Source organism: Eptesicus fuscus, chromosome 16 (genome assembly GCF_027574615.1).
Source record: "Eptesicus fuscus isolate TK198812 chromosome 16, DD_ASM_mEF_20220401, whole genome shotgun sequence".
In the NCBI taxonomy this organism is placed as follows: domain Eukaryota; kingdom Metazoa; phylum Chordata; class Mammalia; order Chiroptera; family Vespertilionidae; genus Eptesicus; species Eptesicus fuscus.
The window spans coordinates 5,255,001-5,282,819 of record NC_072488.1 but is presented as its reverse complement, the minus strand read 5'-3'; the positions used below and the strand labels follow the sequence as shown (position 1 = coordinate 5,282,819).

Here is a 27,819-nt window from a genome sequence, read left to right as displayed (position 1 = left end):
AGAGAGCCAGCGGTAGTGAAGCCACAGCACCCGCCAGCCACATGCATCTGGAATCGCCTGGCAAGCTCCAGCTCACTGGGGCCATGGCCGGGAGTGCCCGCAGAAGACATAGTTATCCGAGGCCAGTGCTCCATGAGGTCAGTCTCCAAAGGGTCCTGCAGATCCTCTCCACAGTCCCCGTGGCACAGTGTGTGACGACTCCTTGTTATGGATGCAAACACTGAGGCTTCCGCGGGAATGATTTCAGAGTAGAGCCTTTCTGATTCCAGTCATAACCCTCCTGCCTGGCAGGGTGGACCCCACAACTCAGTGGGGTGTTCCGTGGCCCCCACACCAGCTCTGTCTGGGATCAAATCACAGCAACAGAGTAGAAAATGCTGAGAGCCCGGTACAGAGAGTCAAGATGAGGGGCATGTATATCCAACGAGCTGATACATGTGCCTGCAGGGATGAACTTGACTTGTAGTTGTTAAATCCTTATTGAATGTCTGCTGGAAACCAGGCACTGTGCTAGACACGGGGGGCTAAGTGAGGGCTCATGCATTTGCTGTCTCGAAAACGAGTTTAGTGCAGAGTTACTTCTCAGATGATTTTCTTACATCCTGGAACGGGCCCTGGCGGGAGACGTGAAGGCATTCATTCACTTGTTCATTCACTGAACAAGTGATTTTAAAACACTGTGTCTGGGTGGCCACTGAGGGTATGACAGGGGGCAGGACTGACATGGCCTGGTCCTGTGGGTGAATGTAGATAGAACTAAGGATATTATATTTGTAATATTTTAGGGGAAGAGTGTGAAAATATGTGGTGCAAATGACATCGTAGAGGCACATTTATACACAATTATTTACCGGCGTGGGTGTGTTTCATTTCCATTGTGACTGCACGTCTTTCTTACAAAAAAAGTATAGTTGTCCATGGAAGTCCCTTGAAACTTTCCGTGGCTGGTCTGGACACGTTGGAAACTGCTCAGCGCTCCCTCTTCATGGTTTGGTAGAATCCGGGCAGGCTTTATGGACGCTGTTGCCTCTTAAGATGTTGGGGAAGGGTTTATCTCCAGGTCTTTGCTTCTTATGTTTCTCCTGCCTACACATGCCTTGCTGTTGCCTTTCTCTGTGGCTAAAAGCTGTTGGTTTTTTAAACTACAGTTCAGAGATCATCAGCTAAAGTCATTCATTCTAGCATTTGGCAAATATTTATTGAATGCCTGTGTTTGTGCCATGCATAGTTCTAGGCACTGGTGAAATAAATTAGATAATAAATAAATAATAAATAAGTAGGACTGCGACTAACTCAGGTAAGTACAGCAAAGTGATATTTATTGCCTTTTCGTATATTAGACAATCAAAAGAGGAAGGGGAAAAAATGGAGCGGAGCAAAGGGGGTATACTTGGATGTGTGCTGATGCATTTTAAAGATAAAGCCAGAAGAATTCCCCGAAGGATTGGATGTGGGACGTGAAATAAAGAGGAGGCTGAGATGACTCAATGTTTTGTCCTAAGAAACTGGAAGGATGGAATTGCCATTAGCTTAGATGAGAAACACTGGGGATGAAGCAGGGTTGGGAGGGGAGATGAGTTCAGTCAGAGGCCACAGTAAGCTTGCCTTAGGCATCCAAGTGTCGATTTTGAGTGAGCTGTTGGTTATTGCCAGCACAGGAGAGGTCAAGGCTGGGAATGTGAATTTGAGGTTTAGCATGATGTGGCTGATACTGAAAGCCACGCAACTGGGTGAGATCATCCAAGGAGCGAGTCTTGATGGAGAAGGGAGAGACTGGAGACCTGAGTCCTAGGGAAGGCCAATGTCAAATGTTTGGGGGTAAAGAAGGAACCAGTCAAGGAGACTGAGAAGGAGCAGACATTAAGTAGGAGGGAAAAGTAATTGACCGCAATCTCCCAGAAGCCAGGTAAATAAGATTTCTTAGAAGGGATGATGACTCGATTGTGTCATAATTGCTGATGGTCTTGTAAAGGTGAAGACTTGGAATTGTCTGTTGGATTTGGCATCGTGGAGGTCATTCATGTCATCCACCTAGGACCCCAGCTCACCCAGCTTGCCTCCTCCGCATCCTGTGTGCTCCTTTAGTGATGCTCTTCTACACACAGTGATGTGATCTGTGTGGGTAGCTGTGCCTCCCACAGAATAGCTGCATACCCGCAATCCTGGAGCCATTCCCATGAACATTGCATAAGAGAGGCCCCTGCCTGTATCAGACCTACCTAGCATGAATATACTGAGGTCAACTGGGCATTCCTCTGCCTTCAGATACCTTGCAATGGAAGAAAAACAAGGTGTATAGAATCCATTATAAAAAAAATCGGTCCAACCGCCATGGTTCAGTGGTTGAGCATCAACCTATGAACCAGGAGATCACAGTTGGATTCCTGGTCCAGACACTTGCCTGCAAGTGGGCTCGATCCCCAGTGGGGGATATGCAGGAGGCAGCCAATCAGTGATTCTCTCTTATCGTTGATATTTCTCTCTCTCTCCCTCTCTCTTCCTCTATGAAATCAATAAAGATGTATTTAAAAACATTTTTTAAAAATCTATTGAGATGTAGTAAAATGGATGGGGAAATTTTCCTTGGGAGTCAAGGTTGAGTCCATGGCTGAAGTGGTCTTTGAATTTGGTATTGAAGGATCAATAGGATTTGAAATGAAGGAGATGGAGTGGAGTGAAGACTCTTAGAGAGAAATAGAAGAGCAAGACCATGCAGGTGGGCCCGCTGGAAAGGAGGCACTGAGCTGGAGGGAAGGCTGTGGGAGGAGAAAGAAGGATGAGGCTAGAATTTTGGTCGGGACCTATGCGGAGAGCATCCAGGGCTGAGCTTTATCTCTTAGCCAACATGAAAATCATGGCTTTTGAGTCACGCAGTGGGGCAGTGGTGGCTGTGCTCCTTCAGGAAGAGCCATCTGGCTGCCTGTGCACGACCATCCTGGACAGATAATAGGCCTAAATCAGGACAGCGGCCATGGGAGGAAATAGGAGGGGCGGAGAGACACCGCAGAAGCCGAATCCGCAGGACACAGCACTCCAGAGTGCAGGTTGCGGGGAGTGTAGCTTCAGCCCTGAGCCCCCCCAAAACCAACTGCAGTGACTCAGGTGGTCCCTTGTCACCTCCACCCCCATCCTCTTCCAAAGTGCCAGGGTTCAGGCTTTACCTCGCTCATTAATGAACTGAAGCTTGCTGACTTTTAGAGCTCTGTGATTCACAGGGTTGCTGGATTTAAGAAACAAAGGACCCCTGAGCATTTCAGGGCTGTCCACCACACTGCACCCACTTTAGAGAGGTGAGCATGTGAGTGCTTGTGAGGGCCCCTCCAAGTCACCTCCAACCCCCGTCTCGGGTCCTCTGTTGCATCTGAGCTGATCAGCTGCGTACAGCATTTCCAGGAATTGCTTTGCAAGAGCAGTTCTCAAAGCTCAGAGAGGCAATTCCTGGTGCCACCCCGACCAGCAGTGCCATCGGAAATGCCAAGCGGCTCAGATGGTGCCCAGGCAGCCTGCCTTCTCCTTCCCCCCAGCCAACCCAGCCCCAGGAGCATGGCCGTGGTGCCAGAGCATGGAAACCTTCCAGCTGCTCTGTGATTTTCTCCCCATCGGCTGGGTGGGCTGAGACAGGGCAGGTAATGGCACCCAGGGGGGTCAGCCCCGATTTCAGGGAGATTAGAACCCCAGCCTGTGGGAGGGGGGGGCCTGGCTGGCAGCCAGTCCCAGCATCCAGATCCATGTGGCAGTGGCATGGCATTGGGGGAACAGGCTTTGTGGCAAGGCTGGCTTCCTCCTGAATTTGCCCATAAAAGGATAAAAGCGCTGCTCTCTGGTCGGCATTGGGTAGGGTTGCTGATGATCAATTTTTTTAAAGTGTGGATATTTTTTCACCTTTGTGCAAGGAGTGTGCGTGCGTGAGTGAGTGTGTGTGTTCCCGCTTTCACACAGTCTGCAGCCTGTATGTGCTAACAGATGGATTCAGCCTCATCTTTTATCTAGTGTTACAGGAGACAAAACTGGAACTGGGTGATATGCTGCCTCTTCAATTGAAGAGAGAGAGAGAGAAAAAATAAAATAAAAGGCTCTTTAAGGGAAGGACTTATGGTAGAAAAGAATGGTCCAAAATATTGTCTGGCTTTACTCAAAAGGCAAATACAGAAGATCCATTTAAAAGCGATTTTCTCCTCCCCCTTCCTGTCGTCTCCAAAATATATGATCTCTGTGTCAAAGTAGGCCAAGCTGTAAGGCGGCCATGAATTATATATCAAGAGACATCATTACCCAGGAGTCTTGGACAAATGCCCCATGGTTTAAATTTTACAGACATCACTCCCCTCCCACCCCCCACCCCCCGCTAGTGGCAGCAACTTCTGTCCTTGCATTCTTCCTGAGATGGAGAGGGAGCGTTTTTATAAAACGCAGGAGGAGGCTTGCTGCTAATAAAGGCAATTGTGCAAGGGTTGGAAAGGGTCCCTCTGAAGGGAGCTTTTCTCCCCCACGCTGGCCTGCACCCCAGGTACTAGGGCGGGGCGGGCAGTCTGCCTGGGGAGCTTTGTCCTGCCTGCTTCCAGCAGGAGGCAGACATCCACAGAGCTGGGCTGATGGAGGGGGGGGATCGAATCAGCCCGGTGCGTTCCTGTGCCCGCCGCCAGGGCAAAGACAGTGTCATTTCACCCGAATAGCAGGTGCACTTAGCCACCTCTGCCTTCGCTGGGATTCGGGAAGGGCTTTGTGGAGATGATGCTTCCCTCGGAAATGGGAAACATTAACTGGGTACTTGGAAAGGTGCGCTTTGGGTGGTTGCTTTTTGCCACTTCACAGCTGTTGCCTGGATCTGAAAATTCGCCCAGAACATGGGCTCCCAGGACAAGCGGTCCCAGGTGCAGGCGCAGGCTCAGCACTGGGCGGGGCCCTCCCGACAGGAGCAGAGAGAGTCTCAGCTCCCTGCGCCCTGATCTCCTCCCCTCCCCCTCCCCATTTATGCTTCTGGTTGGAGGTGTTTCAACTGCCCTATGCTCTATAGGCCTGAGGGAAGTCATGGGTAATTCTCCACATAGTTTCTCTTTGTTTTTAAATCGCTAAGAATCCTTTTATTCCCCTTCTCACTGTATTCTTATCATGCTTTTGGGATATGGAGGGGACATGGTGTTTTCCCCATCTTAGAGATAAAATAATTAAGGCCAGGGCAGAGAAGTAACTTGACTGAGGTCCTACCACCAGAGCGAGATGTGTATGAATATGATACAAAACACCACTCGGTCATGGTCAAATAGTAAAAGGTAAAACCCTGTGATGGAGACCCCATTAGGCGTGTCCGGTCCTCCATGAGTCTTGGCCGGCCCCGAGCTTTGGTTCAGCCCCGCCTCCCAGGCTGGTCCAGGCTTCTCTCCGAGCTGCCCTGCCCCTCTTTTTCTCACATCCAGCCATACCCAACTCCACGTAGTTCCCATTCCAGAGCTTCCTCACTCCTGTCTGTCCTCTTTGCCTGTGGCCTCTGCATGTGCCCCCTTGCCCACTCGCATCCGCAGGGCCCTGATTGCCCCCCACGTCCCATGTGGACTCGAGTCTCAGCTCAGGCAGTGAGTGACCTTTCCACGAAGCCTTTATCCACCGTTCCCACCAACCGGGTGAGGGTAGGTGCCCATTACTGGTGATTCCACATCAGCCTGTTTCCACGACAGCAGCGGCCACCCTGTGCAGGCGGTCCCTGCCTCGCGATGGCTCGAATGACCAGTTTTCCATTACGATGGTGCAGAAGCAACATGCCTAATCAATTCCATGAGGTAGCCAACATTTTATTGTAGAACGAGCTTTGTGTGGGCTAGTGTAAGTGTCCCAGACGCATTGAAGGCAGGCGAGGCTGAGCTATCATGCTTGGGAGGTTGGGTGTACGAAATCTATTTTTGACTTACGATATTTTCAAGGTACCGTGGGTTTATCGGGATGCGACCCCATCGTAAGTCAAGGAGCATCTGTATTTTCATTGCTGTTTTATGTAGTTACATTTTCTGCGAGCTCACGAGCCACCAGCAAACATGAGTGAGGAGCCACACTTCGATCTCAGAATCTTCATCTGCGAAGCAGAAAAAACACAGGCGGTACTGATAGGGTGCAGGGTGGGCCTCTGTGGACCCTTCCTCCTCCTTGCTGCCCCCCTGGATTCACCCAAGGGCCCCGCCCACCAGGTAGAGTTTGGTGACTGTCCTGCCTGTCTCTCAGGTGTGTGGCTGCATTCAGGCTCCACATGAAGTCGCAGTCGCTGCCCATTCATTGCCTCCACCGACCCAGGCCCTGGGCCCTGCGCCCAGTGGACACATTTAAGAAGGAGGTGGGTCTCCCAAGTCTGTGGTGTCTGACCTAGCCCTGAGTCAGCCCATCAACGGGGGACACGCAGGTCATTAGGGTTGAAGGAACACAAAATTCAAGAGTCAGATAGACCTACCTGAGAATCCCAGTTCTGCTATTGACGGGCTGTGTGATCTCAGGAAATCCACCTAAACACTCTCAGCCTTTGTGTCCAGATCAGTAAAATGAGAGAGAGGTTATGTAAAGCTATTTGCTAACAATGAGAGGTTATTTGGGCATCTAGAGCATATTTAGAAATGTTGGCCATTAACAGGATGAAAAAAGCCAAGCTTGCAATCTAATAAATCAGGAAATTATTAATAAAATAACAAAATAATTTTGCCATGACTGAAGGAGTTATCACATTGTTGTTTTGGATTGTATAACTTTAAATTAAAAAAAAAAAGAATTGGTTTAAGGCACAAGCATCAGAACCAAGTAAATTCATTAGCTGATTAGCCTTGGGCCATTTCTTTACTTTTCTTTGCCTGGGCTCCCCTCTCTCCATCATGGGCTCGATAAGACCCATGTTTCAGGGTCCTGGATACAGGAGTGAGTGAGAGGTGAAGGGGGATGGAAGGGGCGAAGCTCAGCACGGACAGAGCGGGTTCTGATGAGGACTTTGCTTTGAAATGTTTCTCTGGATCTGTCTTGCTTCCCTGCTCGGGGGCCCAGGTCCTACCTGGATTGTAACCATCCAGGGCTGAGTGCTTAGAGACCTGAGCAAGTTCTCAGGGCCTGTGTGCAACATTTGCATTTGACTGGGAGTCAGTGAGGAACTCAGAGCAGCCCTGGGGGCATCCCGCCTCCTCCCCTGGGCCCCAGCCCCTCATCCCCAGAGTGAAGGGGTGGGGCACTGGGTTGCTCCGGTGGCTTCCAGCTCTGGCTTCTGTGCATCTGATTTAGAGTTGAGTGAGCTGTCATTCATAGACCAGGAAGGGCAAACCAGCTCACTGTTCTGCTCCCAGGGCCGGCGCCTGGGAAGCCACAGGGTCCTGCAGGTCTAGAATGAGCTCTGAGCCCTCGGGCTTTTAATTAAAGGTCTTTGTGAGTCAGATGGTTTAGGGGGAGATTCAGATCTTCTGGGAGACTCCAGGGAGGTCCTCTGTTCTGTCCTCCACTCCTTGAGAAATCTGCCACTCCCAGCTCGAGGATGGGGGTGTTGGGATCTCTGCAGGAGACTCTGGGGAGAGGCTGTGGTTAAGCTTCCCTCACAGCCCCACTGACTCCAGGCCCCCAGGGCCAGTCTGTGTGTTCCATGTGGCGGCTTTCCCCCTTGTGTCTGAACTGTGTCAGCCTAGTCCGATTCTGATACCTTCCCCGTGTTGGCTACAAGGCCCAGGGTGTTTCTTACCCAATGCTGTTTCCGCTCAGGGTGGTGTGTGCTAAATGTATTTTCAGCCCCAAGTGGTATGAGGGATAAAAGGATTTTCTACAAAAAAAAAAAAAAAAGTGGTTTCTAAATGTGTCAGAAGCAGGGCTGCCTGCTGTGTGTTTTTCACAACTGCCTCCCCAGAGGAGGGTTTGAAAGCCTCACCTTTCAAGATATTTCAACTCATATTAGAAAGTGCCTTAAATAAAATCGCTCCTCTGACCACCGCCACTGTGCTGGCCCGGCTGGTGATTATCTGCCTAAGTGGCGTCTCTGGGGTGGGAACCTCACACCACTTTTCCCATGTTCCTCGCAGAGGAGGTGAGATTATACTTGTCAGATTCTTCTACTTGTTGTCATCTGGGGCCTGGGGGAATGTGCACCCCATGGAGTGTGGGCCTGGTAGCCTGAGCACAGTATGGTTTCAACTGAACCCGTTTGCTTTTCCCCAAAACCATGACTGAGCACCTACTGTGTGCCCGGCACCATGTAGGACAGGACCTGACTTACTCTTGCTTGCATCGTCACCTGCAGGGATCCCCACAATGTTCTGCCACTGGCCTCTAGGGTTCCTGACAACTGACCAGTTCCCTTCCGTTTTCTCCTGGACGTGGATATGTTCAGGGAACTTGAATCAGCCGCTGTGTTGAATATCTTTAGATCAGGCTTCTCAACCTTGGCACCACAGACATCTAGGGCAATTCCGTCTTCATTGTGGGGACCATCTCACACATTGTATGATGATCTCAGTATCCCTGGGTGCCAGCGGCACCAACAATTCAGTTGTGGCAACTCAACATGTCTGCAGACATTGGCAAATACGCCCTCACGACTTTACATGGACCCAAAGGCCCTTCTCTACTCTCTCTTAGTTCATATAGTTATGTGTAAAGAAAGCCAGGATTTTTGCTCCCTTTTTATAAGATAATTGAGGACCAGAAAGAGAAGAAACTTGCCCATCAAACAGTGAGTTGGAGGCAGAGCTGTAGCTACAATTTAAATCTCCTGTCTTCCCAACCCAGTGTCCTTCTCCTGGATCCATTTAGTGGTGGGCTGATACATTTTACAGAACTGATTCCCTGGGAAAAACAAAGACAAAACACACCTGATGAGGGATGTTTGCCAATTTCATGGTGTAAATACTCCCACCATGGCTGGTTTCTACTTATCAGACCTCATTGAAGCTGAAGTTAGGGAGGATGTATGTATAATTGGCTCTGGTAAGCTGGTGTCACCTGGATCCAGGAGTACTTGGCTCAGATATTCATCTTGCTTCCTCTGGTCCTTGTCCTTCCATCTGTCCTCCTTCTCTCATAATCACACACATTTATTAGTGTGGAGTGTGATGGGGGTGCTTTAGCCTGGTAAGGGTTTTTGATCATTTGTTTGAATAAGGATAGAGCTGTTAGAATGAAATGTTCTCTCTCCCTTTTTTGTTGAATAAACATTTCTTTCTATAATCTTTCTAGCAGGAGGACAGAGCAGAATCCCTAGAGAGCTCATCAGTAATATCTCCTGGACAGCATGAACCCCTGGGCAGGAACCGAGGGCTGTTGCTCAGCCCCAGATATGTTGAGTGTGTAGTGCTTGGAGGTACAAGATAGTGAGGGCCAGGGGGCTGTTGGATATACTGTGCTAGATAGAGTGCAGGAGAAGGGTCTTGGCTGGAGTTTCAGTCCAGATATAAGCCTCAGTGTCCACACACGTATGAAAGGACAAGTAATCTTCTCACTGTCGATGGAAAGAGCAAATGCACTCTTATGTCTGAGCTTCTGATGCCTGCTCTTGCATTTGCTTGTTTGTGGATTTGCTGGTTGTCATCATATGGAAAACTCATCAAGCCTAAGGACCTAGCTGGTCTTGTGTTTTTGACCTTGGCCATGGTTCCGTGCCATATGCTTCTAGTCATCTTCTCCATGGTCCAGCATCCGACCTGGGAGAGCCCGGGACTGTGGTTATCAGGAGACCTGGTTCCTCCTCCCACTGTTGGTGCTACCTCATTACATAATCTCGGGGAGTAGTTTGGTGTGACTGGATGTGGGTAGCCCCAGAGGAGGGGTGGGAGCATGCTGTGGTGTTTGGATTTGTTCCCGGAGGTGGTGGGAAGTGCCTGAAAGGTTTTGAGCAGCAGGGAAGACTCGATGCATCATCAGAGTTATGCTTTAGGAAATAGTTTCTGCAGAGCACTGGCCAGGGTGCAGGCCGGATGAAACCAGTTAGGAGGCTGGTGCAACAGTCCAGTCCAAAAGTGATGAGGTGCCCCATGGCTGCTGAATGCTGAGCAGCGCAGATAGAAAGTGCTATGAGAGTTGAGAGAAGGAGAGGTCAGTGTGAAGGGGAATGTCAGCATATCAGAGAAGGCTTCATGGAGAAGGTGAGGCTGCTGCTGGCCTTGATGGTGACAGAAAGAATGGAGGTGTGTGGAGCTCTAAGTCTGTGTGCATATCAGGGCAAGAAAACACAAAGCTGCAGCAAGCCATATGGGGCTTAAATCGAGAGCTTATATGAAGGATGGTTCTCAACTCGTATGGACTTGAACGCTAAACCTAAGAATATGGATTTTGTTAGACAGCGGTGGTTCTCACAGGGAAAGTACATTTTCTGTAGTTGATTTCTGTGGGGAGCTTATCCCCAGCATTTTCCTGTCCAGAGCTCCCTCCTTTCTTTTTCCCATGCTTGGGACCAGGTGAGGGTGTGTGATGCACCCCCTACAGCCCTGAGCTGGGGAAGGCAGAATCGCTTTGGAGTCTTGAGGCTGAACAGGCCTGAATGCTGATCATGTGCCTGGGGATTTGCCGGGCAGCAGGGACCCTGGACCGGGAGCAGCTGTGCTATTATTTCAATGCAGTCTCCAGGGTTTGCTGCCTGGGCCAGCGGACCGTCCTCAGCAGAGTAGATAGGGATAAGCCGGCTGCCAGCTGTCGCAGGTACCTTCTCAATCATTCCTCCTCGCGTCATCCCCGAATCGCTCCCCTTACTAAGAGTAATGGAAATCCCCCGTTTTCTCCCACGTCTGCCTGGTGAACGTGTGTCTGGATCCGTTGACGGAAGGGAAGGATGGCCAGCCTCGTAGGTTTGAGTAAAATGAGATCGGTGCTTTCTGGGAAGTAAAGCAGATACCATTGCCTCTGAGGCTCACAGGAGAAAACAGGCTCAGAGGAGTCAAGCAACTCACGAAAGATTGCACAGCCAAGAATCGGTGGGGTGGGAACTAGGAACCAGCTACCCGTGGACTTGAGCATGTTCCTGTTAGATCACAATGGGGGCATTCTGCAGGACAGGTTCCTTTAAATGGGGTTTTGTAGCAAATGGCTTTCTCAAAGGGCAGTGTCTCTCGTGGGTGAAGCTCTTACAGTCCACTTTGTTGAAAGGCTGTTCCAGACACTGAGGTCCCAAGTTCCAAAGTCCACTTCATTGGCAGGGAGTGACTTGCCCAGTGTCTTAGAGAGATGTGAAGTCAAAGCAGGCCCTGGCCGGGGAGCTCAATCGGTTATGGCAGTGGTCGGCAAACTGCGGTTCGCGAGCCACATGCGGCTCTTTGGCCCCTTGAGTGTGGCTCTTCCACAAAATACCACGGCCTGGGCGAGTCTATTTTGAAGAAGTGGCGTTAGAAGAAGTTTAAGTTTAAAAAATTTGGCTCTCAAAAGGAATTTTAATCGTTGTACTGTTGATATTTGGCTCTGTTGACTAATGAGTTTGCCGACCACTGGGTTAGGGCGTCATCCCAATACAAGGTTTCGGGTTTGATCTCCGGTCAGAACACATGCAAAAATCAACCAATGAATGCATAAATAAGTGGAACAACAAAGCGCTCTCTCTCACTCTCTCTCTCTCTCAAATCAATCAATCAATAAAAATTAAAAAAAAAAAGAATGCTTGAGGTCAAAGCTGAAACAGGAGCCCAGATTGCCTGCTTTTCAAGCCGCAGTGTTCTGCCATCCGCCAGCCTTAGGGGGCAAGTGGGTCTTCATAGAAGAACACCCAAGGTAAGCCACCCAGAGGTGGCCCTTGTCGGTGGCACTGTGGGCCAGGGGCTGCGGGGAGCTCGAGGTGGTTTGTGGCTCTTGGGTGGTGTTGCCATGGGAGACCCGCCTGGTTTGGGTACATGGGTGCTGCCAGTGTTTGCAGATCCCTGGAGCACACCAGCGTCGGCGGGAACTTGGGCAACAAATGGCTGCAGCCAGACTGGCCCTCGGATTGTGCCCAGTGCAGTCCGGCCAGGCCCCCATTTCTTAGTTTCCTATTCCTGGGCAGCACTGACCTTGAACTTCCACAGCCATCATCTACCCTGACAGTCCAGGTCAGTGCTTTCTATCCGTGCTGCTCAGCATTTTTTTTAGGGGCCGTTGTATTTGCTGAAGTTCAGATAGGTACCAAGTACTGCACTGGCCACGTTTAACATTGGGGTAACCCTAAGGACCCTGACGTGGAGCTCTTGCTCCCATTATAGAAATGGGGTAGCCAGGGCTCAAAGAGGCATTGGTCTTGAGGCCCCAGGCTCTTTCCACAGCCCATCCTCCCACTAATACTGACAGGAGCACTTGATACACTAGCTACCGGAGGGCATCCCAGGCAGCCTCAGGCCCAGCCTCTCACCACCTCCTCCGCCCTCCCCGGCACACTGAGCCGCTCACTGCCTTCCAGGAAGCCGGATTTTACAGATCCCACCCTCCACACTCATCATGTGTGCGGGGCTCTGGATAAGTAAGACATTCCCCTCCTCTCGGGAAACTTTCCATCCACCGGCAGAGATGAAACATGACCCTCAAGAGCTACGGCACGTTAAAGGAGAAAGCTCACTGGGTCTTCAAAGTAGCCCACAGCGGCCTGCTGGGCCATATCCTTCATTGTAAGGTCAGCGTTGGACAGACTTTGCATCTGGTGATCAGAGAGAAGAAATGAGGGACGACAGGTCACATTGCCCAGCCGAGGCCACGCTGGGGGCAGACCCAGGTCTCCTCGCCTCCCTGTGGAGCCTTCCTGTTCCCACAAGCCGTCGTCCTGGCTTGTGGTCCCGCAGGGCCTCTGCAGCCGGAACCGTGTTCATTTCTGACTTTAATGTTTTTTTAAATTTATTTTTCAATTACAGTTAACATACAATATGATATTCGCTTCAGGTGTACAACATAGCGATTAGACATTCGTAGGCATTACAAAGTGACCCCCCCGATGAGGCTGGTACCCATCCAACACCTTCCGTAGTGATTGCCACGTTATTGCCTATTCCCTGAGCTGCCCTCTCCATCCCCACGACTGTTTGTATAACCGGCAATTTGTCCGTCTTCCTCTCTGTCTGATTGCTGCGTGCCTGGAGGAGACGAGGCAGCGTGGCCGCCGATGCCTCAGACTCCAGCCTGTCGAGTTGTTACAGCGACACCCCTGAAGTCAGCGACACCCCTGAAGTCGCCGCCCTGGGAGGAGGGGAGCGAGCACGGAAGGCCCCAGGCTGACTGCGATGTCATCGCCCTGATGCTCGGGGCTGTCAGAGGGAGGAGGAGACGCATCTCATTTGATTTCTCACGTGTCCCTGCTCCCAGCCCAGAGGAGGGCCTGATGTCACCAACACCGAAATCCTGCCCGAGACAGAAAGAAGGCCTCGGGCCGGGCCCATCTGCTCAGATGGAAGACTGGGTGGGGTTTCCCCAATCCCACGGCCAGTTTGACCCGAGTCCCTGGCCACGCACATGGGGGCGCTCACCTTCTTGGCTGTGTAGGTGGGACAGAGGTCAGACCCGACGTTAAACCACAGCTCTGGGAAATGGAGCCAGGGTGAGCTTCGGAGCTGAGACCCGGGCTCTGGTCCTGCCACTGGCCACTGCCCTCCTGCCCTGGGTCAGACGCCCCATCTGGCGTGATGGACGGACCCTCCATGGCTGTGGAGCGCAGGGGTTGGAGTGAGCGCCGTGAGATTGAACTTGGGTTCAGTTGCGTGCTTCACGACCAACTCTTATAAGCGTGTGCTGTTAACCGTGGGCTGGACCCCCGGCCTCTCTGAGTCACTCTCCAGCTGCTTATCTGTGAGATGTGGCTAGTGGGCGTGCCCTCATTTCCAGCAGGACCGATGTGAGGGCTGAGGGAGACAGTAATGTGACAGGCGGCACAGGGCCTGGGCATAGGCAGTGCCCAGTGAGGAAGAGTGGCATTCTTCGGTGCCACCACCGTCACCCGCTCCTTGACCCCTGACAGTCTTGGATCGCCGAGCCCAGGCCGCTCTGGTCGGCCCCCGTCAGGTCGCTAGGCCGCTCCCAGGACAGGGTTCCCACCGTGGGCTCCCAGCACGCTGACATGGAAGACCCTGAGTGGGTTCCCAGCACGCTGACACGGTGGGGAGACCTGCGTCCCAGTCCTGGCTTCTCCACCTGCGTGCTGAGTGGCATTAAACAAGTCCCTTCCCTTCTCTAGGATGGAGGTGTCTCCTGAGTAATATTGGAAATGATATTAGTCGTTATCATGATACTAATAGAGGTAGTGGGTTGAATGGCACCCCACCCCCCAAGGTGAGTCCATGCCCTAACCACCACGGCCTGTGGACGTGACCTAATTTGGAAAAAGGGTCTTACCTACTTACAAGTGTGACCACTTGTAGAAGCTCCTACACAGAACAGATAAGGAGCCTGGCTTATCTGTCTGCGTGGCTGCGGGAGGAGGGCCCCCTCCAGGCGCCCCTGGGCCTTCAGGCCCTGAGCCTCGGCAGAGCTGTCAGGAACCTGTGGCCTAGACGTCCTGTCATGCTCTGTGATTCAATAAATGCCAGGGTCTCTTCAGCAATGGACGGAGGCCTACACTTTCTTGTTAGCATTTACTTTACCTGAACTGATGGGAGAGTGTGAGTCAGGATGGGTCCCTGGTTTGAAAAGAAGGCAGATTCTTCCTCTCCTTGGGCAGAGATTCCTAAGAAGGCAGATTCTTCCTCTCCTTGGGCAGAGATTCCTAAGAAGGCAGATTCTTCCTCTCCTTGGGCAGAGATTCCTAAGAAGGCAGATGCTGAGGGAACAAGCAAAACAAAAATGGGCTTTACGTGCTGCCTCCATCCTCCCTGGCTGAAAGGGGAGATGCCCGTCCAGAGGTCCCACTCCGTACCCTCCGGCAGGGTCAGTGCCTACTGGCGGTGGAGAAAGGCCAGGCCTGTCCCAGCAGCATCTGCCCCTTGAGGAAACAGGGTCTTGTGTCCTGTCGGTGGCCTGTAGTCTCCAGCTGCCTTAGGTAGGGGAGCCACCGAGCCTTTTGAAATACAGTATTGCCCAGCCGGTGTGACTCAGTGGTTGAGCATTGACCTATGAACCAGGTGGTCACGGTTCGATGCCCGGTCAGGACACATGCCCAGGTTGCAGGCTCGATCCCCACTGTGGGGCGTGCAAGAGGCAGCCGATCAATGATTCTCTCTCATCATTGATGTTTCTCTCTCTCTCTCTCCCTCCCTCTCTGAAATGAATAAAAATTATATTAAAACATAAGTGAAGCTGGTCACACCCTTGCTTCTCCCATCGTAGCACGATGCTTCATACTCTGTGGCATCGGCCTGTTTTATGTGCAAAGCCTACCGGCCCAGCAGATGGCGAAGACCTTCCGTGAGCAAAGGGGCGTGGACGGTTGCAAAGGAATGTGTGTGTGGATGGGAAAGCCGGGGATTGCCAGGACAGTTCTCTCCCGACAAACAGCACAAGCATAACTGGCCCTCGGGGCTGTGGGTGACATCAGGGTGCCCTCATGTCCTGGGTGCCTGCCACCGTCCCGGCTCATGCCTGTTGTCCCGGTGGCCTTAATGGTTTGCTTTCCACTCCCACAAGCACTCAGTTTAGATGGTGAATCCCATGGTCGCCCGCATTGTATGCGACTGGTACCTACCCGCGTGCAGATGCCATGGGGATAATGCACTCAGGCAAAAACCTGCACCCGTGTTGCCGACAGCGCAGAAGCCGGCTGTGGGTCGGCACCACTGCACGGTCACGGGTAAGGCATGTCACTATGTCACAGCACAGGCGGTGACATCATGGGACAAAATGTCACACAGACCACAGAACGTACAGCAGCTCCTGTATCATACCTGCTGGCTTTCAGACCGGGTAATTACTTAGTGTAGCTCAGCTACAAATGAGGAGTAATGACACGGCCGTCACAGAGTGGGTGTAATTACTAAGGACCTGTTTCCTGACACATAATAGGCTGCCACAGATGGCATCATCGTCATTATTATTATTATTATTACTCCGTGACTGTTATTATTGGGGCTTTAATCTCCCGCCTCTGAAGTGGTGAGAGGTGATTTCTGTGCTGTCCTGCTCCAGGTCTTCATGAGGCTGAAACCAGAGCTGGTGTCGCTGTGAGTGTGTGCGACAGGGGAGTGTGTGTGCGACCTGGGAGAGTGTGTGCGACCTGGGAGGGTGTGCGACCTGAGAGTGTGTGTGTGACCTGTGAGAGTGTGTGCGACCTGGGAGCGTGTGTGTGACCTGTGAGAGTGTGTGCGACCTGTGAGAGTGTGTGACCTGGGAGCGTGTGTGACCTGGGAGAGTGTGTGACCTGGGAGCGTGTGTGACCTGGGAGCATGTGCAACCTGGGAGCGTGTGCAGTGTTTGAGGTGGGACTTTCGACAACATCATGGTCACCCACCTGTCCAGTGGGTCCGTTCCCCTCTGACACAGGGATGGATTCCCAAGGCACCAGCCCTTCTACTCACCCAAGGACTGTCATCTCGACCCTCCCTGTGCCCTCCCCAGCCTAGCCTCCTCCTCCCTCCTCCCTCCCACCACCAAGCCATGCTGTGTGCAAACCAGGGACAGATGTCACTGACTGGTGCTGGTTGACTCCCGTGGGGGGGGGGGGGGGTTGGGGGAGCAGGGAGTGTTGAAGGGTGGGGGCAGGTGGGAAGGAATTGGGGGCACTGCCACCCAAGGGGACTGGGGACAAATTCCTGGTCCTGTGGGCTCAGCACCTCTCCATGTCCCCACCTGGAGCCTTGCCTCCTTCCTCTGCCTGTTATTCCTGATTTCTCCCCATGGTCTGCCCTCCTGTGCCTCACCTTTCCTTTGCTCGCTGCTGCCACTGCTTGCAGAGGGAGTGCTGCATGGTGGCCTCCGGGGCCGGTGCCCCCGCCCTCCTGGTGCCATCAGGAGGCTCTAAGTCTCCACTCATCAGTATTTGCGTTGCAGCATGGTTACCGATCATCGGGCTTGCCTATCTGCGTGACTAGCGATCATCGGGCCTGTCTATCTGCGTGACTAGCGATCATCGGGCCTGTCTATCTGCGTGACTAGCGATCATCGGGCCTGTCTATCTGCGTGACTAGCGATCATCGGGCCTGTCTATCTGCGTGACTAGCGATCATCGGGCCTGTCTATCTGCATGACTAGAGATCATCGGGCTTGTCTATCTGCGTGACTAGCGATCATCGGGCTTGCCTATTTGCGTGACTAGTGATCATTGGGCCTGTCTATTTGCGTGACTAGCGATCATCGGGCTTGTCTATTTGTGTGACTAGCAATCATCGGGCCTGTCTATCTGGGTGACTAGCGATCATCGGGCCTAAAGATCATCGGGCTTGCCTATTTGCGTGACTAGCGATCATCGGGCCTGTCTATTTGCGTGATTAGCGATCATCGGGCTTGCCTATTTGCGTGACTAGCGATCATCGGGCTTGCCTATTTGCGTGACTAGCGATCATCGGGCCTGTCTATTTGCGTGATTAGCGATCATCGGGCCTATTTGCGTGACTAGCGATCATCGGGCCTGCCTATTTGCGTGGTTGTTCTGCTTACCATGCCCATTGGCAGTGGGGGACTTCTGTAAGAGTCTATAAGCAAGTGAAGTGGACACCATGGACAGGAGGAGACTGGGGGTGCGTAGAGGCAGGTCCAGAGGCGACTCGCCTTCCTCCGGCCTGGCCTGCTTAGCTTTGTGGTAGAAGAAAGTGGGGCTGTGGCTGGGCCCCGGCAGGTGGACCCAGTCCCAATCATGAACACTGAGAGCAGGTTATACATTAGAGAGCATTCGAGAAGGAGAGTGGCGGGGGGTGGGGGAGAATGACACCCCTGAGACCCCTCACCTCAATGGCTCCTCTCTCTCGTTTCCAGGTCCTTGTGGGCGCACCTGGGCTCTCAGCCACAGCCAAGAGGTGAGGGACGCGGCCTTACCGGGATTCTTCTTTGGGAATTGGTTCTGTTCTTTGTCGGCACCAAGTGCTTGTGGGAGACAGTGCCTGTGCCAGGGCGCCGTCTTCTCGGGCCGTGCCCTGGGCTGGAGATGTCATGGGCACCAACCCCAGTCTCTCCCCGCTGCCACCATGGCCCGCTTTCCCCAAACGCAGAGCCAGCCCCATGGACGCCGGCTCAGAATCACTTTCTCATCAGGCCAAGGACTTTTCAGACTTGCTGTGTTTTCTCTATCATTTCCTCCGCCCCCACTTCCTGTTTTTTCTTCCTCTTTCTCCACCCCAACCCCATCTCTCAGCCCTGTCCTGTAGCCTGAGAACAGGAACAAGCAGAGTGCGTTGATAATCATGATTTCCTGACCTACCAGCCCTCTGTCTGCTGCTCAGAGCCCGAGCCAGAGGGCCCAGCCCCTCCAGGCACGTGAGCCCCGGCGGGGAGCAGGCAGGAAGCCGGGGCCCCAGAGCTCTGTCTGAAAGAGAATTTCCTAAGACTAATTCTTCATGCCCTCGCAGCAGTTTACAGCTTCCAAATTGTACCCTCCTGCGTTCGAACTAAAACACTGCACAACTCCCAGGGTTTTGGCCGAGTAAATACAGCCAAGTGTCGATGGACACAGCCTAGGTGTGGAGTGAGACAGGAGTTTATTAATGATTCTCTTTGTGGTGCTGCGGATCTTTCTAGCTCCCTGACCTTTGGGAAAATGAAGTCGATGGTATTCATGAGGAGAAATTGGGGAAATACATCTGTGAGGAGAAATTAGGGAAATACAGGTGCTCCTGGCAGATAGTATTTGCTTAACAAATGCAAGCTCCCTGGTTTGGTTTTGGTTTTCTGCTCAGGGAAATGGCTCTTCGGAAGTACAGCAGCCAGAAAAATCACCTCATCAGTGATGCCATGGGGGAGAGTCCATGTCTGTTGCTGTCTTCCTGAAACAGGGAAAGTGAGATCGAGAGCGAGAGCAAGAGAGAGAGAGAGAGAGAGAGACAGAGACAGAGAGAGAGAGAGGGAGAGACAGAGAGAGACCCACTGAGAGACCTACTGGCTGGTGCTCACATGCCCATCCCTGGACAACAAAGCCTGCCCACCCTGGGCTCCTGGGCACGCTGTGCCATCACAATATTTGTCTAAGGGAAACAGGGAGAGCCACCGACCACGTGCCTGACGGGGACTGTTTTACTGATTTAGCTCCTAAAACTGCAAAACAACACAGACAGCGATCTGGAAAACGCGCCACCTCCCTTTTTGAAAATCCGTTTAAAAAAAAAGGAGAAAAAAAAACGCTTTGCATTCAGGGTCAATGACCAGTTGTTTGAGGAGTCAGCCGGACCATGCGGCTGCTTTTTAAAAAATTCCAAAGGCCAGAGAGTCCAAGACACGCGCTCCTCGGGGTTCCTCGTCCAAGTCGCCGAACCCCGAGCGAGGCTTCTCTGAACCCCCGCCTTCTCAACCACGAAACGAAAGCATGAAGCAGGGTTACCGCGGATTCCTCTCAACCTGGGAATCTGAGATTCGGGGACTCTCTGCTCTCCTTAAAAAAAAAAAGTATTGTTATTAGAGGAGCACAGGAAATGGCCTCTCAGTAACATGACTTGCATTCCTTTTAGCAGATTACCACTCACTTAAGGACAGAGAAACCACCGGACTCAAGGGGGCCGCAGCCCTGACCCGGGAGCCAGACTCGTGGTGGCCGAGGGCTGCTCCGCTGGTCCGTCCCATCAGCCTGGACTGGTGAACCGACTCCCAAGAGCCCTCTCCAGGTGAGACACAGCTTCCGGGGGGGCAGGGGGGGAGGGTGGGGAGGCAGGCTGCGCAGCGATGCCCAGTGGTTTCTGGGGGGGATGGGTGATCTGCGCGCCTAGAGGGTACGTACAGGAGGGTCATGTCACCAGATGTGTCATCTCTGATTGGAAGCCGTGCCTCCTAACCCCACGTGCATGTACAAGAAAAAATAAAAAAGAAAAACATCAAGGACCTCATTAAGAATTGACGTGCATTTCACGGTAGCTGCGATGTTGACGTGGTTGAAGGTCCCCAGGTTCCATAAATGCTTTCCGCGGGGGAAGCTATCTTGAGACGTTTGAGTGTTTGTGTGGTTTTGAACTGTGTGCAGGAGGGGAGAGTATCCCAGCTGGTTTGGGTTGCTTTGTTCTTGCAGAATCCACTTTGGATCAAGCACATCGGGGTTCCTTTCTGCCCGTCCAGCCAAGCAGGGGGAGAAGTCCTTCAGTCGCCAACCTGGGGGGAATTTAGGTCTTGGCAGAGGTCGGCCTGGCATCTTGCTCGCTGAAACAGTTTTAGAGACAAATTCAGTTCATGAACTTGTCATCCGAGAGCAACACGGTGCATGAGCCGCAGGTCACCATTCCCTCGCCCTCTTCCCTCACCGCCAACACCTTGGCTCTCTGTTACCTCCCTCCTCTCTCACCTCCTCCCGATCAGTTATGGACACTTTTCTTCTTATCTACAAAGAGAGGGTCACATCTGCTTGAACTTCTTCCTTGAACTTGGACCTGACATGAGCTGACATTCCTTCCCGATGACCAAAGACCTACTGAGCGTCCCGCGCCTGGACTCTGCTATGTTAACACAGCTCCTCTAAGCTGGCCCAGGGACCCACCTACAGGGTCAGGAATCACTCAGGAGATGCCGATACACCGGGCTGGCCCCACGCCTGTCACCCCTCACTTCTGGCTGGTGTCGCCTTCTGCCATCCTCCCTCCTAAAGGTCGTCTTTTTCATCTAGCTATCTTGAGTTTCCTTAAAAATCGAAACCAGAGCATCTCCTAAAGCTGAGCACAGTATGGAAGGTGAGACCAGGTGATTTCTAAGGTATTTTCCAATCCTGCGGCCCCAGCGTCCTTTTATCCCACACTCCTCCTCACGCCAGAGTCTCATTCGCTGGGGAACGAGGTATACCGGGTGCTCCCTTTTCTTTCTGCGGTTCCTCTTCCTCATGGGGCTCCCTGAGAGAGAGCCTCACTCAGTTTCGGAATGAGGCAGACGTGACTTCGAATTTCAGTTCTGCTATTTATGAGCTGACTGGTTTGGCCCAGATCGTTTTAAATCCCCAACCTTCTGTTTCCCCATCTGCGGGACGGGACAGTGCAGTGCAGTCTAATTCGTAGACTTATGGCGACAGTCAAAGGACATAATGTGTTAGCTTTGTTTCTTTCTTATATTAGACCTCAAAAAAGGTCAGCTTCTCTCCCCGTCCAGCCTTACTTCGAACTGTTCAAATATCGCTTTTCTCCTCCATGGGGTTCCATTTGCGCCTTGGGCTTTGGTTTTCGTTTTCAAGGAGCCTCAAGGTGTCTAGAAGAAGAAGGAGCACTTTCGGAGGGAGGACGGCACAGTGACACCAGCAATTAGCGCACCCGCGGGCAGGCCTTGCGCGCACACCGTAAGTCCCAAGCAGTTACAGAAGAGAGAAGCTGTTACCAGGCTTTTGATTTCAGAGCTTGTCCTCAACAGCAGCCTTCCCTCGCCTCGGCTCTGGCCGGAGTGCCCTTGCAGCCCCGCCATGGGGAAGGCTTTCTCTGTTATACGCAACGTCAGGGCCCGCTCCTCTCCCAGCCTCTTGACCCATCCTTTGTCACTCAAGGTGTTAGGTGAAAACTAACTCCCTCCCCGAAGCCCCTTTTCTTTTAGACCAGCAGAGTCTCAGGGGGATATCCTGGCAGCTGGCATCGGTTCATCTGGGGGCAGGCCTCCTGGCCTGGTGCTCAGCAGGAGTTCGCTTCAAGACTGTGTTCCTCCAGGGCCATGACATGGGCTTTCTCCCGCGTCTGTCAGCTCTGTGGGGCATGCATCCATGCAGCCATCCGTGCATTCCACAAACGTTTATGGGGCACGGGCTACTCGGCAGGTATCCTTGGTGTTCGGGGTACAGCGTGGAACAAAACCATGTTCCCATCTCCTGGAGCGTGCATTCCAGTCAGACGAAGGGCTTGTCAACAGGGAAGCAGGCATACATACATGATCTCAGGCAGTATTAAGTGCGGTAAGAAAGTAAGTCTATTCACGCCAGAGGGCTGGGAAGCTGGGAGAACGGGCATTCCTCTTCCCTAAGGCACAGGGAAGCCGCCCTGGTCTGGCGTTATCTGAGGAGGACCTGAGCCAAGTGAGAGAGGGCGGCATCTCCAAGGCCCCATCCCTAAAGCATCCCCAGTAGAAATAAGGGTGGATGTGCTTTTCTCACAGAGTTTTAGTTACTGAGACTCTGGAGATGAATGAGACTGGGTGCCACGCAAGGGGCCCGTGGCCTGGCGCTCGTACAAAGCTGCGTGGGGAAGTCGCATGGGTAAATCGGGTTGAAGTGAGCAGCTGTCCTGACTTGGTCATTGTGAGACAGATTTGCCAGAGTAGGAATTTTCCATTGGAACCTCCCACTGGTCACTGCTACCAATTCTCTTGGAATTCGTTCACCTAGACCACTGCCAAGTCTTGGCTTCAGGGGAGAGGGCAGATCAGTTCACTCAGCAAATATTCAAGTGCCTATTGCATGCCAGCACCAGTGCTAGACACCAGGGGTCAGGGTGATTAGATTTAGCCCCTGCCCTCCAGTTGTTTGTGGTGTTATTGGGAGGCCTACGAGTGACTAGACAACACACACTTGCCAGCGTTCTGTACGAGTGGGTGTGCGGGAGCCCAGAGGAGGCATCCCCGACCCACACTGAGGTGTAGAACCCGGGAAGCTGCCTAGAGACACGCTACCTCCACTCAGTCCTAGACTTGAGGGCTCATCAGGCAAGTGAACAGCAGGGAGGGTGGGACCCTTCAGGGTGGGGCATGTGGGCAGAGGGGAGGCATACGCAAGGCTGCCCCTGGGAGGCCCTGTGTGCGCAGCTATTCACTGTAGCTGTGGAATGTGACGTGAGGCGACTCTGAGAGACATGGGTGGGACTCATGCGGAGTGAGAAGCTGGAACCTTGAATGTCAGGCCAAGAGGGTTGAGTATGTCCTGGGGACAGCTCGACGCCGTGAACCGTTCTTGAAGCAAAGATTGATGGGCGGCTAAGGTTGGAGTTTTATGAAGCGAAGGGTCTAATTTTCTTTGAGCCCCAGTTCCTTCAAGGGCTTATGTTACACCCGTTCCTTCTAATGTTATAAGACCACGGTTTCCTCGGCTGGAAAGGAGGTTAATCCAGACGAGCTGAATGGGATGTCCATTGGGGCACGTCCAGCACCGAGTGCCGCCATGAATGTTCACCGTGGACAGGGCTTCACGGGCAGTCTTGGTACTAAGTTGCTGGGGGATGGTTGGAGCACGAGCCTTGTTTCTGATGGGAGAGCGTGGCTGACAAAAGGCCGTGCTGTTCTAGTAGGAACCATGGAATGTAGGTCCTGATGTGCTTTCTCCTGGTGGGAAAATGGATGGGTACTATCCATCTCTTACCCCTCTCCCTGCTGAACACCGAAATCAGAGTGTTCTCTTTAGAAATGAATGGATTCCTTAAGCAGAGAATACCCGAGTACCTACCTCAGGCCAGACACTGTGTGAGGCCTTGGAACATCAAGACACATCAAACATGGGCAGCCCCTCAGGGAGTGCATTAGCTTGGGGAGGAGGCGGCGCGGAAGGAGCCAAACTCACAGGGGCAGACAGTGAGCAAGAGTTTTGGCCTGAACAGAGCGATGTGGTTGCAGCGAAGGAGCACGCTCTCTGCCCAGGGAAGTCAGGGACGGCTTCCGGGAGGGGCCGATGAGCTGGGCATTGAAGGATGAATAGGAGTTGGCATCTGGGAGAGAGATGCTCCTAGTACTGAACAGCATTCTACAAACAAGGGCGAGCACTCAGTTCTCTGTGATGCTGGTGGGGAGGAAGTAGCCAGAGTGATTGTCGTGCACAGATAATGCCTCAACTCTGCCTTTTAAAAGGCAGCCACCCCCTCATGTTCCCACTTTGTTCCCAACAGGGACTAAAAAATAGCTAAATTAACTAATTTGAGTTGAGCTCTTCTCTGACCCCTTGGAGATGTGAATGAGCAGAAGAGGATAAAGGGGACCAAGAGTAAAGGAGGAGAAATCCATCATCATCCCGAAAGAGAGGACCTGCTAGACAGCGGTGTTTCGGTTTTGGTGCAGGTTAGCTGTGTGTTAAGACTTTTTGGTGTGAAATGCCTGCGGGCACGAGGTGCAGATCCCTCCACTTGGCCCAGCTCTGGTGTCGGGGGAGGAAGAGGGCCCGGGACACGGACATGGAGGCCCCACGTCAGGACAGGGCTGCTCCCGGCCAGTGAGTGAGCACAGGCCCCTCTGTGTGCTGCCTGGGAGCCTGGCCTGGCCTCAGCTTCTTGAAGGCCCACAAAGACTTGCTTGTTCTCCCCTGACATCAGCCTGGCCCTCAGGATCTCTCTGTCCTTCTGGGGCAAGATCTCACAGAGAGATAATAGAGTGAAAGGGAAGGGGGGATCAAGTGAAGGCTGGCTCCGCGTCACCATGCCAACCAGAGTGGAGGCTAGAGACTTGCCCCGAGTGCCTACCCACCCGCCAGGCCACACCTGCCAGGCCACACCTGCCAGGCCACACCCACCAGGCCACACCCAGGACAGCCCCAGGCTGCTGAGCTGCTGGTCCCACCAAAATAGAAGCTACTGGCATTGGTCCCCAGAGATGAGAGACGCTAGCTGTCTGGTCAATCATGGACAATACATTAGAGGGTGACATTAGTCCTAGCTGCATACAATGGGTTGATTGTTTAAGTAAGCAAGTATTGCATTTAAACACCTGGGTTTTCTATTTTAGCAAAGACTTGTAGAGAGAGTTTGGCCTCAGAAATTTCACAAAAGCTCACTGTTTAGAGGGTTCTACGAGAGGATCTGGTCTAGCTTCTGTCTGATCCTTTTTTTGGGTACTTAAACCGAGGCCAGGAAAGTGGGAGGCAGTGCTGGAAGTGGAGAGAGGGAAGACTTTATAGCCACATAACCCCGGGCTCCAGGGCGGGAACATGTACGGAAGGCACTCAGCACAGACCTGGCCCACAGTGGGGGCTCCGTACTCCCGGTTGCTTTATGAACTTTCCTTTGTGCTATCCAGTGAATGAGCTCCCTCCTAAAACAAAATGCATATTAAGCCAGGACAAGGGAACTCCTGATTTTCTTCATCCTAAACCAACCGGTCCTAAAACAACCTTCTGGTTATAGAGACAGGATGGAAAGGGAATTTGACATTGAAACTTTAATGCTTAGTCTAGTGCGGTGGTTCTCAAAACTTCCGGCCAAGGTCAGACTAGCCCTTGAAAGGTGAGCCGGCATCTCCACTGTCCCCCCAGCGTGTTTCCCACACTCCACTGGGCACCCAACGACCCGGGATCGTTTGTTTAGCCGGGTTCTCAGATGGTATGAACTGAGGCGGGGGTGGTGGGGGCGGGGGGGGGGGCGGGCCTGGAGTTTGAATAACGATTTGCTCTCTTCCCGTGGAACTAAGAAGTAGCCTAAACAATATTTGATCTGCCTGTGAGGGCTGCGGACCCGACAGCGAGTGAAGGGCAGAGCTTCCAAAGTTAGTCATTTGTGGCCGCAGACACCAGCCTGGGAACCCGGGCCGCAGGGTCAAGTTGAAATCAGGACAACACATGGTTTAGTCATCAAGAACAGGGCTGGGCTTCAACATAAATTGGGAGATAAACTTGGTGAGTTTGTTTGTTTGGTTCCATTGTGGTCCGGGTGGATGAATCCAAACAGGGAAGTCCCGCCGTGACTTCGCTGCCTTCTCTGTGTATCGACAGCTTCCTGTGGGAGCACCTCCGTGCAAGGCACGTCCCTCTGCCCCTGTGGGTCTCTCAGCCCCAGGCTGGGGGACAGACCCGAATGGAGGCTTTCCCACTGTCTTAATTTGCATGTCCAGAGTAATTTCCAGTTTCACAATATAACTGGAAGTGAAAGTTTCTCCAAAGTGAGTGATAAGAACTCATTTTGATAAGTTTGGAGTAGGATTTTAGCCTTTAAAAAAGAAATCTTTGCAACTGGAGTCAAGAAGATTCAGCCACAAGACAGATGTTTCCCTCGGTGGAAAACGTGATTTAAGAAATTAGCGGAAGGGGCCGGGAGTGGGGGAAGGGGGTGACAATTCCTAAGCCAAATGGTTGAACCTATTCATCTTTCATTCCCAAATGTCACTGCTCCTTTGCTTATAATGAATCCTATGAAACGATCTTGAATAGGAACTGAGTTACTGCATTGGGTGCTACAGCTGTGGGTATGAACAATTTTTACAACTAAGAGAAATAACATTTAGAAAATATTCAGGATGCTGAAATTGATCCTCTGCTTTTCACAAACTTCTGTTTTCATACTCAGTACCCACCCACACAGGGGCCTGCCGTTTTTAACATGAGATGGTATCTCCCCCTAGTGGAGAAACTACTTAACTGCAAGCTCTTGAATTTGCCCAAAGAAAAGCTCTTTTAGCTATATCATTTTAGTAACTCTTACAACCAAACGACTTACCTGCTTTTGAGAGTTATTGTGAGAATTAATTGAGATAGTTTGTGGGAAGCACCTAAAATTCCAGGATTATCTGGTAATGAGGATTTTTTGAAGCAGGGGAGTGAGGGAAGTCATCTTGGGATTTTTTCCTTCCTTCTCTCGTTTCTTTCATTCCTTCTCCTCTCTCTCTCTCTCTTTTCCCTTTTCGTGCCCACCCATCCTCCTTCCTTCCTTCCTTCTTCCTCTCTTTCTAATTAATCGGCTGGAACTCAGACAAGAGGTTCTTGAACATAGGCTTTGGCCTGGTCTCCTTCACTTCACTCATTTTTTTTTTATTTTTTTTCTGTTTACTCAGAAACACATCCCCTGAGTGGCCTGTTTTGGAATCAAGCCTAAGTAAGTCCTAGTTCCGAACCTGGAGTGCTCTCCTCCCAGCAGGAGTGGCAGGAATGTGGACAGGCCTTGTGAGAGGACTCACGGGGTGATGGCAAGAGAGGCAGGAGGCAGGACTGGGACAGGCGTCCGGGCCCCAGGATGGTGGGGGATGGAAGCTTGCCCGGCAGAGAACTACCTTGAAGCAGGTTCAAATGCCAACAGGAAGCTGGTCCCGCCAGAAGATATATTGGGGGGGAAACATTTCAGGCAGAAGAACCAGCAAATGCAAAGATCCTGTGGCAGAAACATGTGTGATAAGTTCAAGAAAGAAAAAGCGAGGCGGCCAGAAGCAGTGACTAGTACAATGAAGGAGGGAGAGATGTTGGGGGTGAACTACCTTGGGAGGGCATCACCCTGGCCTTGCTGATTATGACAAGGACCTTGTATTTCACTCCGAGTGGAACAGGAGGTCATTGAAGGGAGTTACGCAGGGGTGTGACATGATCACTGTAGCTGCCACACAGCAACTGACTGCGTGGTTGGGCGTGGTTAGAGCGAGGAGATCTGTTTAGAAGGCAAGTGTGATACGCAGGGCAGGAGCTGGTGATGGCTGGTAGCTTGTCCTAGGGCAGTGGTCGGCAAACTCATTAGTCAACAGAGCCAAATATCAACAGTACAACGATTGAAATTTCTCTTGAGAGCCAAAAACCGACTTCTGCGCATGGGCCATGAAGTTTCAATCGCACTGTACGTGCGCGCCCGCACGTGGTATTTTGTGGAAGAGCCACACTCAAGGGGCCAAAGAGCCGCATGTGGCTCGCGAGCTGCAGTTTGCCGACCACTGTTCTAGGGCACTGACGGTAGAGGGTGTGAAATGATTGAATTTAAGACATACCCTAAAAAGTAGAGCTGGTGGAATTTGTTAGCTTGGATGTGGTGTATGAGAAAAACAAAGGAGTTGAGAATAACACCAATATTTTTGGACCGAGCATCTGGAAACATGGAATGGTCATAATTGCCATTGACTCAGCTGGGAAAGCCTTGGGAAGGGACAGATTTCAGGGGGAGAAACCAAAACTTTAATTTTGAATGTGTTCAGTTTGAAATGTCTATTAGAAGTAAAATGGTCATTTGGATATGGATATGTGAGTCAGGTGACAATTAT

General features: G+C 52.0%; 1 protein-coding gene and 1 pseudogene across 4 annotated transcripts in view; one reads left to right on the top strand and one right to left on the bottom strand.

Moving 5' to 3' along the window:
* Positions 1 to 16,771, bottom strand: part of LOC103283171 (tigger transposable element-derived protein 1-like) — a 30,751-nt pseudogene extending 13,980 nt beyond the window's left edge.
* CYRIA (CYFIP related Rac1 interactor A) overlaps positions 1 to 27,819 on the top strand; it is an 86,303-nt gene that overhangs the window by 21,909 nt on the left and 36,575 nt on the right. The window contains exons 2-3 of one of the 4 annotated variants that reach the window (XM_054728144.1): positions 17,776 to 17,816; positions 19,461 to 19,610. The gene's annotated coding sequence lies outside the window, so the exon portion shown is untranslated. Of the gene's footprint in view, positions 1 to 17,775; positions 17,817 to 19,457; positions 19,611 to 27,819 lie in introns of all 4 variants that reach the window. The other 3 variants (XM_054728145.1, XM_054728146.1, XM_054728148.1) reach the window with 3 other exon arrangements.